Below are 6,000 nucleotides of genomic sequence, written 5' to 3' on the forward strand. Positions count from 1 at the left end.
TACTCCTTACCAGTTAGGTTGTACTAAAGCTGATTCTTCTGTCTGCCCGAGTTTATAAGGCTCCTCTCTTGCTATTGTGCAGTTGTTTGTTCCAATAGATTTCTCCACAGTTTAGTTGTAATTACAGATTGGTCCTGGGAGAAGGTCAGTGTGGCTTCCATTCACTTCTCCACCTTTTGATTTCCTCAGAACAAAATTTTTCAAGAAATTTCATACCCACTTTTAATACAGGAAGAGAAAACAGTGTGAGAGTGTAACTCCCCCCGCCCCCAGGAGTGGCCTAGGGGGAGAGAGGCTACCTGAGGGGAGTGAAGCACAAAAGGGACCCACTACAGACTCAGGACAAAGGAGATACTATCAGTGCTGGGACCTGTGAGCACTACAGGAGGAGACACAGTGTGGTGGTACTGGCTCCAAACACACCTGGGCACACAGGCGAAGGGCAAGAGGGTTTGGCTCATAGCCACAAAGCTACTTGGGTTCTTATTTCTTCTTGTTTGCCTTTTTCTGATTCTGCTGCATGATCTCTGAGTCCCTCTGCTTGTGGATAGCAGCAGAAAGCCTGCCACCTCATTGCTTCCCTTAACTGAGTTATTCTGCTTTTTCATGTTCTTCTGGTGTGTTACATTGTGCTGATTATTGTGAGTCATGGCCACAGAAGTGGCTTAGAAACAATATGTTTGAGTATCTGCTGTGTACCAGGACACTGATATAAATTTGTCACAGTCCCTGCCTTTTGGGAGTTCCTGTCTGAGTTAGAAGAAACAAGACAATAGGTGACAAAATAATTTAATAGCTGATATGATAGTGATGAGCAGAGGGTTTTGAGAACTCAGTGAACTGGAGGGAAGCCAAATGAAGAGAAGTTAAAGGAAGACGTTTTGGAAAAATGATGCCTAAACCTAATCCTGAAGGATAAGTAGGAGTTACCCAGAAGAAAAATTTTGAGGAGGTCAATTCTGTCAAGAAGAACAGCATCATTTGCAGCAGGAAATATAAATAATTCAGTATGGCTAGACTAGAGCATGAAGTACAAAGCAAGTGAGTAGTGAGAGATGAGACTAGAGAGATATGCAGGAGCCAAATCCTATGAGGTCCTGTATGCCAGGCTAAGGCTGCTGGACTTTCTTCTGTAGGCAATAAGGAAGTTGGTAAGTGATCTCTTTTGATGTCACTCTGGCAGCAGTATGGAGATGAGAAAGGACCAGATGCAATTCCAGAAGGAGAAAGACTGGTCAGAAGGTTGTTGTAGTAGTCCAAGAGAGAGATGACTAGGGATGGCAGAAAGGGGATGAGTTTGAGTCTGAGATATTTGACAAAAAGTTTTGTTTTTTTCCAAGGCCAAGTTTGATCTTGAGGTCAATGTTGTTGGCAATTGAAAGAGGGTAATGGGATGGTGTGATAAAGCATTATAAAGGTTATTTCAGGTAAGACATTTGTTGAAAATCATATTTTCAAAAAAATACTCTTCTGCTCAGTTTGCAAGAGTAACCATTTGCTGGAGATTGGTTGCTTAGCTTGTTGAGAGTAATGGCTTAGGTGATTTAGCCTGCTTTAGGCAATTGTGCAGTGGGAATAAAGTACGTTAGGGTCAGAATGAGGGAGAAGAGCCCTGCCAGCTGTCTCTTTTTCCTCTCTCCAAAAGCATAAACACCTCTAAGCAACTCCCCCACAAAAGCTTTCTGTGCCAGAAATCTGTTTATTTTGTAAAGGAAGATTCCAGAAGACCATATGGAATATAATTGATGATGATATTCAGTTCAGTATGTAGAAGTACAGTAAAAAGAAATAACTAAAATAAATGTAAAATTATTAGGGAATAATATAGAGAATTAAGTTTAAATTCTGAAGAAAGTTTTAAAAATTACATTGATATATCCATTTAAAAATGAATCTTATATAGAAAGAAAATCAGGATAAACAGTATATCAAATTATGAAATAAGGCTATGATAGAACACAATTATACAAAGTACATTAATGAAACTGAACTCAAAATTCTTAATGCTGAATATACTTATCAGGAAGAATTAGATGCTATATTATGCTTAAATAAGAATAGAAGAGATCCCAGGCTTAGATTACACAAATGTAACTATGCAATTATTCTTACATATGGATGTAAAAGGAGACTTAAATTAGTACTAGATGTCAATCAAGTGTCAAGAAAACAAGGAATAAAACTAGCAACTAGCAATAAACTTCGCGACAGCATGGATGGAACTGGAGAGCATTATGCTAAGCAAAATAAGCCAGGGGGCGAAAGACAAATACCATATGATCTCACCTATAAGCGGAACCTAACCCACAATACAAAGATGCAAGGGAAATATGACCAGCAACACTGAAAGGAAAAGAAATCAACAGAGACAAGAGGGAAGGAGGGAGGGGCGGGAAGGGAAAGGGAAGGGAAGGGGAAAGTCAAGGAACATATAGCAAGAACTCATGGACAAAACCAAAGGGGAAGAGCTGAGGGAGAGAAGGAGGGAGGGGGCAAGGGAAAGAGGTGAGGCGTAGGCAGAGACAAATGTATTTAAAAATAGATAAAGAAAGAAAGAAAAAAATAAAAATAAATAAATAAAAAAATAGCCAGGGAGAGGTTAAGAATAGTATAGGAAATGGAGAAGCCAAAGAACTTATTTGTACGATCCATGGACATGAACTAAGTGGGGGAATTCAGGGGGAAGGGGCGGTGCAGGGTGGTGGGGAATAAGGGGGAGGAAAAAAATGGGACAACTGTAATACCATAATCAATAAAATATATATTCAAAAAATAAAATAAAATATATCATATCTAAAACAGAAAAAAAAAACTAGCAATATGAAGGAAATGAATGTCTAATCTGTCTCCTGTTGAGTCCTTCTATAAAATCTTAAGTTTCTTTCCTAAACTTTTCTAATACCATGTCTTAGTCTACCATAATAGTTAATCTCCTCCACTACAAATTCCCTCAGCTTAAACTCATAAAGCATAATGATGCCAGATCCTTTTTGCGAAATTTGTCTAATGAATCCAATCCAATAATCCTTCCTTTTTGGCTTCAAGACTATCGTTAACCTAGTTCCATCCTACCTATGCAAGCTTAATTTCCAATCCCCTTAACATGCCCCATTTGCTCTGGTAAGGCCAAGCTGAACACTGTCTCCGAAACACTACATGCTCATTTCTGTATTTGCACCTTCCTAAGGGGTCATATCCTTCCTGTACTATGAGGCTCAATTCAGTTCAAACCCCTCCATAAAGATTTTCTTTAACTCTCCTACTTCTCTGATTTCCCAATACAATTGTAAATGGAATCACATAGTCTGTAGATAATTTAATTATCATGTAACTATTATTTGCAAGTCTTGCTTCTTCAATTCCATTGTAAACTCATTGAGTGGATATAATTCAATATTACTTCAATTATCTCAATTGGGTCTAGGCCATTTTTATTCTAACCTATTGACCCATTTTGATAGAGCAGGTATTTAGACCCTAAGGACAGGTTGATTTCTTGCTTATATACATAAATATTTGATTCAGAATTACATTTCACTATTTTTGTTGAGAAAACATATTAAGAGTGAATTCAACTCGGCCAATTTAATTTTTAAGCGATTTCTTATTAAATGCTTTAAAACATTTAAATATTTTCTGTATTAATTTTTATTTTACTGAAATTTTAATCTTAAACAGTCTTTTCCATGTTAATCTTGAAATGAATAATTACCAATTTAAATATTTTTATAGGTGTAAGCAATATACAATAAACTGTACACATTGAAAGTATACAGTCTGATAAATTTTGGCATATGTTTTACACCCATGCAACCATCACCACAATGAAGATAGTGAATATACCCATCGACCCCAAAAGTTTTCTTGTGCCTCTTTGTAATTTCTCTCCCAACACTTGCACTGCTACATGCCCCACAGAAAACCACTAATCTGTTTTCTGTCTGTATAGATTAGTCTGCATTTTTTAGAGTGTAACATAAATGGAACCATACGTTATATACTCTTTTTTTAGCTTTTTTTCACTCATTGTATTTATTTTGAAATTCATTCAGATTATTATGTTGTATCAATAGTTCATTACTTTTATTACTTAAAGTCATTCCATTGTATGGACATAATCTAATTTGTCCATCCTCCTATTGATGGACACTTAGGTTGTTTTCAGTTTTTAAATATTCATGGTTAAGTTGTTGTAAGAACATGACCTCTCATTTCTCTTGAGTAAATACAGTAAGTCCTTACTTAACATTGTCAATAGTTTCTTGGAAATTGCCACTTTAAGCAAATTGGAGTATAAAGGAACCAATTTTATCATAGGCTAATTGATAGAAACAAGAGTTAGATTACTATAGCCTATTTCTGGTCACAAAGACATCACCAAATTCTAAAGAAAGACCCAAAACACTTCTAATAGTAAATATTGAAGTAAATGTGAGTTATACATACATTTAAGAAAAATGAATAAAAACGAGTAAGATATTTTCCAAACCTCTGATTCCAGTACAAAGTGGTGGGTGGCTGGAGCTTCTTCCAGTAGCACAGGCATGACCCACCTTGGACAGGATGCTCTTCTCTCATAGAGCATATCACATATACACCCACACTTACTCGAACTGAGACAATTTAGACACACCGATTTACCTAATGTGCGTATCTTTGGGATGTGGGAGGAACCGGAGTACATGGAGAAAACTCATGCAGACATGGAGAGACATGCATATTCAATGCACAGTGGCCCTGACAGGGGTCAATATTTTTCTCATCAATGAAACAACATTATTTGAGAGCCTGTTGTGCTTAGAAGTGAAATAGCTGGATCATTTGTTGAGTGTATGTTGAATATTTTAAGAAACTGACATACTGTTTCCAAAGTGGTTTTACTGTTTTACATTTTCAACAGCAGTGCCTGAAGGGTCCAGTTTCTCCACATCCTTATCAATACTTGGTATGGTTAATATTTTTAATATTGGCCATTCTAATTGGTGTGTGCTAGTATCTCATTACAGTTTTATTTTTTCATTCCTTAATGGCTAATGACATTGAGCATTTTTTTTGGTAAATTTTTGCCTTTTATTGATTTGAGAGAGAGAGGAAGGGAGAAGGAAAGAGAGGGAGAGAAATTTTGATGTGAAGGAGAAACATCATTCAGTTGTTTCCTGCACGTGCCCTGACTGAGAACCCGCAACCTGCTCAATATGCCCTGACTGGAATCAAACCTGTGATCTTTTGGGTTGCGGAATGATGCCCAACCAATTGAGCCACACCCACAGGGCCCATTAAGCATGTTTTCACGCGCTTGTCTGACATCCATATATTTTCTTTGGTGAAGTGTTCAAATATTTTGCTCATTTTTTTATTGTTTTTTTTTATCATTACTTGTGACTCATAACTCTGGAAAGTTATATATACAGTATAGATACAAGTCTTTATCATATATGTGATTTGCAAATATTTTCTCTCATTTTGTTTATCTTTTTACTCCCATAACAGTGTCTTTCAAGGCAGCGGAGGTTTATGATTTCGATGAAGTCCAATTTATCAATTTTTTCTTTTATGGATTATGTGATTGGTGTCATATTTAAATCTTTGCCTAAATCAAAGCCACAAATACTTCCTCCTATGTTTTATTTTAAGTTTTAGGTTTACATTTAAATCTATGATACATTACTGGTTAATTTTTATGTGATGTGAAGTATGAATCCAAGTTTGTCTTCTTTTGCTTATAGATAGTCAATTGTGCTAGCAGCATTTGTTGAAACTGTCTTTTTCCATTGACTTGTTTTAAACCTTTGTCAAAAGCCATTCATCCATGTGTAGAGGTTTATTTCTGGACCTTCACTTCTGTGCCATTGATCTGTCTATCTTGACTGGTGTAGCTTTGTAATAAGTCTTGAATTTTTGGTAGTCTTAGTCTTCAAATATTGTTTTCTTTTTCCAAATTATTTTCACTAATGTAGGTCCTTTGCATTTTCATATGAATTTGAAAATTTGCTTGTTAGT

Source organism: Pteronotus mesoamericanus, unplaced genomic scaffold (assembly GCF_021234165.1).
Source record: "Pteronotus mesoamericanus isolate MK-2021 breed Mesoamerican mustached bat unplaced genomic scaffold, CSHL_Meso_final contig_58, whole genome shotgun sequence".
In the NCBI taxonomy this organism is placed as follows: Eukaryota; Metazoa; Chordata; class Mammalia; order Chiroptera; family Mormoopidae; genus Pteronotus; species Pteronotus mesoamericanus.